Raw genomic sequence first — 10644 nt, 5'->3', positions numbered from 1 at the left:
GCCCACACAGGCTAGACGTCTCGGATTTGGAGGTTCGGGTTCGAGGTTCGAGGGGCCACACGGTGGTCCACCCTCCCCGGGCCCAGGACTATGGTACGGCCTGCTCCGCCACCGTCACGTGGGCGCCCCCTCTGTGACGTCGGCGTCTTCTCTGTAGCAAAGCTCGGCCTCTGGAATTCTGAGAACTAATTTGCTATTCGGTGACATAAGAGGGGGAGTGCTCTTTGCTTTCCCGGGGTCTGGGGCTAATTCCTCCTCTCTTACCCATAAACTCAGCTCCTCGAGCTAAATACACAAAAGGGAGCGAGAGGTTCGATCCGTTGGAAAAAGTCTGTTATATATAGTAGGGTTAGAGGCGAGTTAAGAGAAAAAAACAATAAACACCACAGCTCTTTCCAGCTAGAATATTAGGCACCACGAGAAAAATATTTGCCAAGCAGTTTTCGGTGGGTTCATTTGCTTTATTTTTATTTGGGACAGTTTTTTGTTGTTGTTGTTGTTTTTTCCTTGTTGGTGTGGTGGCTTGGGATTTTTGGTGCTTGTATTTTGATGATTTTCGGATTTTTGCTTCTGATTTTTGCCTTTTCCAAGTTTGTGATGTTACGTAAATCATAGGATCCCGCATCGGTTGGATTTTCTTTTGAGTGGTTTTTTTCCCTGTCTAATCTCTCAGGCGTTTTAAAGAAGATCTGTTATTTTAATACTGATACTGTGGAAAGAAGGTTAAATTTTTGGTCGTATATAACAATCCTAACCCCCACTTTTTTTTTTTTTTGGGTGCAATTTTCTTTTTCTTCTTGGACTTTTACAGAGAGGAGCCTCTCCTGCACTTGAGAGACATGTTCAAAGGATTTGTTTTGTTTTGGTTTGTTTCTTTCCAGGACAGCAAGTGGTGGGTTTATTCTTTCTGTTATTGTGGACTCATAGGAAATTTCTGGTTGCAAGAAACGTGTGTGTATTTGGGTATGTGTACGCGAGTGTTCTCCAGAATTCTGTAGAGCCAAATATATGTTTGTGTTTTGCTTTTTCTTAAGGTCTTCATCTCCCTCCCTCCCAGCCCTCGTTTCAAGGTCGTTGTAAAAAAATCTCTTCTGTCTGTGTTTGAGAGATCAGCGGAGGGAATTCTAAAGGCCTGCGGTGCCAGTATCACAGATACTGCGTGTATTTAGAACAGACTGTGCTACAACTACGGCGCGCTGCACGCAGCACCGTCCTCTTAGCTTTCGAACTGAGTTGGGAGGCGGAGGAGAAGGGGGAATCTTTCTTTCTTTCTTTCTTCCTTTCTTTTTAAAGGCAAATGCAGTGCAGAATCATTTCACTGTGGGCCTTGGTTTGTTTATTCAGAACTGCCAGTTTCCCTATTTAAATGTTGGTTGGGGTTTTTTCCCCTCCTACTCATCCCTGAATGAGGGAGACTCTTGTTTCTTTTATGTCTCTCTTAAAAGAAGGGTGTGAGGGGAAAATAATATTTCAGATTCCTCAAGAATTAACCCAAAATGTTTGGATCAGAAGCAGCTTTCAAAGGTCAGGCTGTTCTGAGCCTTGGCTATGAGAGTCCTTCAGGCGACTCATTCAATTACAGATGAGTTCTTAAAGGTTCCGCAAAATTTCTGCACATGTTAATTTCCAATAAAGATACTCCCAAAATAATCTCCCTCTCCGAACCCCAAATTTGGGTTTATAATGGAGAAGCGAGCAGAGCTATGAAAGATTGCTGGCTGTTTCCTGGGATATTTGGGATCTTCTTTCCAGAAGAAGTCCATAAGAAGTTCATATCTATCGCTGAAAATGCAGCCCCCCTTTTCGAAAAGGCTGTGTTGGGGGTTTTAGAACCAAGAGAGGTCCAAAGAGGTTGATTATTTCCCCACAAGGGCCAGTGCTCAGGATATATGCATAAGTGTCTATCCCTATGAAATCTGAATATTTTAATTCTTATTGACAGATGGATTACTGCAGCCTCTGCAGAAAAGCCTGTCTTGTGAAGGATTTTTGAAAAATATACATAGGCCTAATCCTGTCATTGTTGTTGAAATGAACATTTTACCCCCAAAGCCACATGATATTGTCAAGTGCAGATTTATTCTGCCAGAAGGCAATCTGCTTTTTTATTGCCTCCTTCCCCCTCATTTTCAGAGTTTAAAATGAATCCCACTGGATTCAAAATGACGCCCCGATTTTGCTGAAGTGATTTTCTTTGTGTATGTATAGGTGTGATATTTTTATTCTATCTCTTATGAACAATAAGAACTTTAGGTGTATCTCTGTGGTTTGGAATGTGAATTATATGGCTGTGCCCTATCCTTGATCCCACAATGAGATTACTTTTGTGATTTTTGGTCACTTTTCTTGTCAAAGTTGCCATCCTGCCTCATTGGTCCCTCCTGCATTCTCTTTGCCACTCCAATTTTAGCCCCGTGGGGGCGCTGCAGAGCAAAGGGAAATGTGCTCCCTCTGGCAGTAGAACCAACCAGAGTGGGGGCTGGGAAGGAATTCACCCTTCTTGTACCTCAGCCCTTTTAACTCTCTGCAAGGAGCCCTTGGAGAACCCACCAGGCCTGGTTTATAGATAACTAACCCCAACACCAGGGACCTCAAAGTTCTCAGCGCAGTATTTCTAGGACCAAGTGCCACAGTCCCACATTTCTACTACTGTTTTTTTTTGCCAAATCAAACTGTTTACATTGAAAGAAATTGATCAGAACAGAAGGAAACCATTAAAAGAAGAAAACGATGATTGAAAATATTCTAAAGTTAGAGACTGACTTTTAGGTAGGTCCCTTTCTCTCTACTGAATGAACAGTGAGGAAAATTGTGTATCCACCTCTTGATCTCTTTTCAATTCCTAGGAAAGTAACTTTATCAAATTTTATACCAATTGAATTTTTTCTAGAATGTCCTTCCTTCTCTCATTCTTGATCTCTCCCCATTAGTAGCCAGATGGCATCACTGTGTGGCCCTCCTTCACTCCAGCAGTGCTATGTTACAGGATTAAAGAAAGAATCGACTTGAATACATTCAAATTCTTTTAAATCATCCTTAAGAAGCTCTTAAGAGAGATTCCATGTCTGGGGTCTTATGTGTGATTCCTGAAGACTTGGAGAGACTATCAACCAGTCCTATGATTTAATGGTTACTGGCAGTTCATATTTGGAACAGAGGACCAGGCCAGCCCCTTTGCCCCGTGGACTGCGCGTCGTAATAGGTTCCTAATCACAGCTGCTGGGTAAATATAAGTTTTGCTACAAAATAAAATAGGCTGGTCTTAATAATACATCTATTTAAGGAAAGGAACAGATTTCGCATCCAGTTCTGCTCACAAAACCTTCCCCACAATCCAGTCATAGCTGAAAAGGAACCTATCCTTGGAATAAACACAGTCTTGTGCTCTTTCTAAGGGGGCTCCACAAAGGAAACTTGTTTCCCTTGTCAGGAACTTCTGGTACTTTGGTAGATCTTGAAACTAATCACACCACAGAATTATAGATTTTAGAACTGGAAGGAAACTTGCAGATAATCCCTCAACTCCTCCAGGCTTCCTTCTTTCCGGAGGACAGGCCGGCCCTCACTAGAGGCGTGCATGACCCCAGAACACAGCTGAAATGGGTCTGCGTGGTGGGATGGTCCTGTTTCATTTTAGAGAATCAGGCTGATCTGCCACCTGGGTTTGGAGGTGAGTGTCTTGTTTTCTGGCAGACTGAGGAAAGCAAGGCTGCTTTGGGCTCTATGTAAACTGAAAACTGGTTCTTGGAACAAACTCCAAGTCACGATGAGTATTGAGTTTTGATAGTCATTTGGGTTGGGTTGTGCTCGTTACCTGTGCTGGAGCCCTTGACAGTACTTTTGATGGGCATGGGAGATGTTATCTACCTGACATGTAAATTTTACTCATTCATTTTATTTCAAATCCTTCATTTAGAACTATTGTAAACAAGCTCCCTATATTATCCCTGGAGAAAGGAGTTTTCTTAGTCTGTTTTAGAGAAATTGAGCAGAGAGTTTTGAGACATAACAACAACAACAAAAAAATAGATTTCCAGCCACTACCTTCTGAAAAGCGTCAAGCAGTGTTTAGTTTTGATCCATATGCTGCCTGCTTTCAGCCTGTATTATTCCGAGACTTTTTTTTTCTTTAGAAACCTTTTCAGCCTAGCTCAAAGTTTTCCCCTAAAACACTGATTTTCCACACTTTTCTCACTTATTTAGAATGAAAATAAATATCTATCGGGAGCTTAAAATAGAGAAGTGATGGGGGGACGCATAATCATTTGTTTATTGCATTTGATCACTGTTTTGAACAGCAGGGTTTTCACTGCCTATGAAACCTTAGCATGAGGGAAAGCAGCAGCTGGACTACGAGGGGGATAAAGGGAGGAGAGCCCTGGAGTGTTTGTAAACTCAGGGTGGCTGGCCGACCCTGCCACCAGACTGCTGCACTTAGCTGTCTTCACTACCTAAGGCTAGAAGTGGAAAAACCTGATTTGCGTGTTGTGCCTGCATTTTTTTCCTTTCGTCTCCACACTGCCCTCTGTACACCTGACCGTGCAGAAGCCTATCCGAAGCCGGCTTGATGTCAGGGAGAGCTGGAGAGCGGAAGAATGTGTGCAGGGAGGGAGTGCTCGGTACTTTTCCATTCACATCTCCACAGTGGCTTTTCTTGTTTATTTCAACCTCCACCCGCAGAAACCTTTCAGCTGCCTGAAATTCGAGTCATTACACTGTTCCCTGAGGTCAGACTACAGATGCTTGGTGCATGCTTCCTACACGTCCGCGTCTGTGTAATGTATGTACATACAGAGACATACACACAAACGTCTAACTCTGCCGGGGCACAGTGTGAGGTAGGGAAAAAAAAACAACAACTGGATTTGTTGCCAGAAAAACCTTGGTTTCTAATTACAGCTCTGCCTGGAACTCCTTAAGGGACCTGAGCAGAACCACTAGTCAGGACTCAGTTTCCTCAACTGGATGAAGGAATAACCCAGGTGATTTGCGTGATGGCTGTCTGTTCTAAATTCCATACCTTTATATCTAAATACATATTTGCATAACTTTGGGGGGTGGAAAGGAGTATATGTGTATATGTGTACCTGCGGTGGGGGAAGGGGTTAAAATTTAAACTTCTAAGTAAAGAAGGCAGTCCCAGAATCCTCACTTCTATCAATTTTTAACCAATTGTAGACCAAAGTCTGGGATAATGCTGAGTGGGTCCAAAAGCCAATTGAACATTTTAAACGTTAAAAGTTGGAGAAGACAAGTTCTTAAGACCTTGTACCTTTGATCTCCAGCATTCGTAATCAGATGTGACAGTTCTCAGTGTCTTTTCCGCACTCTATTTTTTTTTCCTCTTCTGTTTGTTTTTGGAAACTGTCCCAGTCAATGATAGGAAGGAGATGACACTTGTAAACTGGGCAGTCTTTAAGACACTGGGCCCCATGTGGATGTGAGAAATATGTCGTAACATTCACACTCACACACACACAAAAAGAAAGAAAGAAGGAAAGAAAAAGAAAAAAACCTAGAGAGATTCCTAGTAAGAAACTTAGACGTAGCTCAGCCATCACTGCATGAAAGGTGATTATTTGAAGTCAGAGGAAATAACAGATGAGGAGTTTGCCGTTACCAATAAAAAAAAGAAGCCTTGATCTACCAGAGCAAACTTGAAGGCAATGAAAGAGATACTTTCCATCAATATTTCCTATACTTTTTTGATCTCCATTCTTTAAAAAGAAGGATCTGACATTTCTCAGGCCTGATTATATAGACAAAATTAGGCCTTTCACAGACCTCAGCATCCTCAGAAAATAATCAAGTAGTTCCTATTTATTAGCAGTGACCTCCCCACCACCACCATCCCTCTGCTGGCTTAGACCTTCTGCAATATTGATGCCCATGTACAAGGAGAGGTGGAGCCAATCACATTCTCTCAATGGGAAACTACTGAAAGTTATAATATGCTAGAACTAGGAGTGTCCTTAACAGTTGTCCAACCCAACAGAACTGATTTTTTATCATTGGAAATTGAGGCCCAGACAGAATGCATTTGCCACATACACTGAATCACTGACAGAGCTGGATCCGGAACTTTGATGCCCAGGTTCTAAATGCACTGTTTTTTCCATGGCTTGTCATGGAAAGAGGATATGGGTTGGGCAGCCCTGCAAAGGAGCCATTTGCTGTGCCCTTAGATTCAGAGAAGTTTTCACATTTGGACTTTTGACTTGATCTCCACTGAGGTTGTACATCAGTCTTAGTGCTACACTGACAGGATGGAAAGGAGAACACTGTCATACACAAATCATGTGAGTGGGTCCCAGTGTAGGAGCCCCCACTGGCTCCTATGGTACTGTGATTTACTACTCTTGATAAATCTATAATTGTCTTACGAATAGTGCAATTGTATTATAACTATATGTATGTTGGTGTTAAAAACGTAACATTTAAAATATATTTGGCCTAGAAGCAATGATGCCACAGTAGCAATGACAGATCTTGATTTCTGATACTGTTCTCCAGTAATGGGAAACAAAGCTCCTTGGAGAAATGGTTGATTCTAGGCCTGGGTCAAGAAATATACAAAATTAGGATGGAACATCTTGTAGCACCATAAAGTAAGGATTTGCTTTAAAAAAAACCTACACTGGGGGCCAGTCCCATGGCCTAGTGGTTAAGTTTGGCACACTCTGCTTCAGCCGCCCAGGTTCGGTTCCTGGGTGTGGACTTATACCACTTGTCGGTGGCCATGCTGTGGCGACGACCCACATACAAAATAGAGGAAGACTGGCACAGACATTAGCTCAGGGTGAATCTTCCTCAAGCAAAAAGAGGAAGATTGGCAATAGATGTTAGCTCAAGGTGAATCTTCCTCAGCCAAAAAGAAAAAAAAAAAACCCTACATTGATGGGGGATATTTCAAAGAGACGTTGGAGTCACCTGAAGAGCTCCCAATGGCCAAAGGTGGAAAATCTTAAGCAACAAAATAGAGTAATATTAGATTATAACACAAAGTATAAAATAAATATCCATGAGTCCACACAGCTATAAATAAATTATTGAAAAAATTAATAAATGGAAAAGAAGAGACAAATCTCTCTTGCAAAAGAATTCCAAATAATTTATGCAGATACACTGCTCTCAAGGAGAGGGAGTAGCACTCCCCATTCCCTTAAGTGTGAGCTATGCACAGTGACTTCCTTCCTAAGAGTACAGTATGGGAAAGGGGAAGGGGGAGGTAATTTTATGTGGAGAAACCTGACCAACACTACATCAGCCAGGTCATCAAGGTCAATATCAACAGTGATAAACCATGTTGATTGTATGTACCTTTGGTACGAGTTGATAAAAATGGTTCATTACCTCTGTGGTCTTCACACCGTACCCCAGTCTATTTATGAGAAAAGCGTCACACAAATTCCAATAGAGGGGCATCCTACAAAATACTTGACCTCTTCAAAATGATCAAGGTCATCAAAAACAGGGAAAGTCTGAGAAACTGTCACAGCCAAGTGTAGCCTTAGGAGACATGACAACTTAATGTAATGTCGTATCTTGGATGGGTTCATGACAGAAAAAGACCTAAGGTAAACCTAAACAAATCTGAATAAATCATGGACTTTAGTTAATAATATTGTATCAATATTGTTTTGTTAATTGTTACAAATGTGCCATACTAATGTAAATGTTAATAATAGGAGAAACTGGGTACGGAGTTGTTATCCATACAATCTTCTCAATTTTTCTGTATATGTATATGTTTTTTCCTGTATATATATATTTTTTTCTGCATATGTATATTCACTTTTTTCATTTCTCTCTTTTTTTTTCCCCCAATTCCAGAAACCTCCAAAGCTGACCCAGGCCTCTCTTAAAATCTGAGAAGTCCTGCTTCCCACTCAACCACGTCCCCAAAATAGAGTCAGGGAAATGAAGGAACCTGCCATTATTATTTTAGTATACCAAATTGGAAGCAATTTAATAATTTCTGTATGCCACTGTCTGGATAGAGAACTATCAGGAGAACACTGGGGAGGTGCCAAAGGCCAAATGTCTTCATGGTGGTAGATGATTCAAGCCACTTCATCAATCCATTTGTTCAACTTTTCTCTGTGGAAGCCCTCCATGGAAACAAGACCCTGAAAGATGTTGCCGTCGGTCCATACAGGACATATGGAACTTGGAGATTCATCACTGAGGATGGAGATGCCCCAAGAGCTTCCTAGAATATCTGCTATTTGATTGTAGAACGCCAATAGAGCCATGAATCTCATCAGAGTTGTAACTCTGGGTGTCTAGAGAAGAACAGCTGACCGGACCCCATAACTCTATGAGTTTGTCTTCCTTATCTGGATATGACCCCATAATCTAAACTCTCCTCATCTTTCAGTTCTACAGTTCTACATTTGAGAAAGGCCCAGAGAGGGACATGGTTTGCAAAGACCACCCCACAAATTACTGGTAGAGTTGATTCCCATCAACTTGTCCACCCTGAATCATTTATTTTGCTGCAGTATCCATTTTGGTAAACTGAGGACTGGTATTACATTGATGTACATTGTTTCAGAAATGCCTCATTAATTTCTAACCAATTGTCACTTATCAATGGTGTCTAGTTCCAATGCTGCCCTTGAGTTCTAAATGTCTCTTCCTTCTTTCCCTTCACCTTTTCCCACTTCTATCAGCCTCTCTGCCAAGTAGTTATAAGATCTTTGAACCAACACTTAGATTCACTATGGAGGCTGACATTTAAATAATTCTTGGTGAAAATATGGTGAGACTGACTCCTATCATACTCCATATTGGTTAGCATGACTCTTCCAGCGATCTATTTGGTCACATGTATCAAGAATCATAAATGTAGTTATGCCCTTTGACCCAGTAATTCTACTTCTAGAAATCTATCTTCAAGGCACAATTCAACATACAGGGGAAAAATATCTTTGAATAAATATATGCATCCAAGCCTAATATATAACAACAGAAAATTTGCACAACGCACCTGTGCCATCATGACTGGGTTAGGGGAGAGGGTGTTGGATGGAGAATGTTTAAGTAAATTAGTAAATTATAATACAACTTGTTTTTAAAAATTAGAGTTGGAAAATACTTATGGTAACAGGTAAGGTGAAAAGAAGAGGTATATGTATATATAATATATGTATATATAATATATGTATATCATATATTCATAACTATGTTTCAAAATACTCTATAAAAAATAGACTGGATATAAATAAGAGTACATAACTAACAGAAAATATTTATAGTGGCTATCTTAGGGTGGTAGGGTAATGAATGCTTTTCACCTCCTTTATTCTTTTCTTTATCTTCCAAATTATATAATGTTTGCATATTAGTTTGATATCTATCTATCTCACAAGCACACACACAAGAAACTGAAAACCCTTTTAAATGCAAACAATTAGTCCCCTAATTCACAGTTTAGAGTGTTTGACCTAAGTGGAAGCTGCCCACATCTTTAGGGCCTACAGCAAAGTGAGAAGTGCACACTCACTCTTGGAGAAGACCTTTCACTCTGGGAGACACTTGTCTCCACACCAACTAAACAGCACCCTTTCTGAGCACATTGACCATAATGAGATTAAGTAGATACTGTAAATCTTTGATCTGTCTCCACCCCCTTGGTCTTCTTGTGCTTGTTTGTTGGTGTTTCACAGCATTTGCAAATGTCAGAGGGTTTCCTGGTTAATTTGCTGTCTCTGTGAGGCCACCCAGGAGCTCTCCTGGTAGATAGAACTTTTTGGGATCCTTCTGGAGCTACAGGAGGTTTGTTTTTGATTCTTATAACATGTTTGGCTAGTGAATGGTAAGGAAAATAATTTTAAAATAAACTATATCAATTTTTTTTCTTCAGAGAATCACACAGCTGTTAGGAACTTTGGAGGGTATACTATTATTTGAATTACTAGTTCTCGAAAAAGGGCATGAGGATAGACATTAGGATCTAGGGAGTGAGGGTAAGGACCATGGTTCTGATAAGCCCCTCTTCCCTTAAACTACTGATGGAATTCTTCATGCTCAACTCACTCTATTCCCTCACTCATTCACTCATTCAAGCAATACACAGATGATTGGCAGTCTTTTGTGGGGTAGACACTGTGCTAGATGCTGGGGAAACAAATATGAATACAACAGTGGACCCTGACCCCAGGGAGCACACAGTCTACTGAGGAAACACAGGCCCAGAAAGGTGCTAAAACTTGCTTTAGGTCATGCAAAAGATAGTCCCTGAGCCAGGACTGGGCCCCAAATGTCCTGATTCTGAGCCCAATAAAACTCGATGGCTTCTTCTCAGATGCTGCATCCTACCTCCCATTCCAACATCAGTGCAAGGCATTGACTCCCTCACTAGGCAGTTTCAGCCTCTGAGCTTTTCATCCAGTATTGATTAGGACAGGACTAACCCAGCCACCCCAACATACCATCCAGTCATACCCGATACCCAATGTGGGAAGATCCACAAGAGCCTGGAGCACACACAAAGCCTCAACTATCTCCACCACCACAATCAACAGTTTGGCTCATTGTACCTGTACCTTCTTGTACCTGACAGGCTGTACCCTGAACAGACAGATCACCCAGCATCATGCCATTCCAAAGTACACAGCCTCAAGTAACAGCCACAGCCTG

General features: G+C 41.3%; 1 long non-coding RNA gene across 1 annotated transcript; it reads left to right on the top strand.

The window, feature by feature from the left end:
* Positions 1-229: 229 nt before the first annotated feature.
* On the top strand, positions 230-9122 carry LOC131414872 (uncharacterized). The gene is made up of 3 exons (XR_009222250.1): positions 230-446; positions 4900-4982; positions 7834-9122. It is a non-coding gene; the product is annotated as an uncharacterized LOC131414872 (long non-coding RNA).
* Positions 9123-10644: the final 1522 nt, after the last annotated feature.

This window comes from Diceros bicornis, chromosome 15, assembly GCF_020826845.1.
Source record: "Diceros bicornis minor isolate mBicDic1 chromosome 15, mDicBic1.mat.cur, whole genome shotgun sequence".
NCBI lineage: Eukaryota > Metazoa > Chordata > Mammalia > Perissodactyla > Rhinocerotidae > Diceros > Diceros bicornis.
The sequence above is the reverse complement of the archived record's forward strand: the minus strand, read 5'-3'. Positions and strand labels throughout refer to the sequence as shown.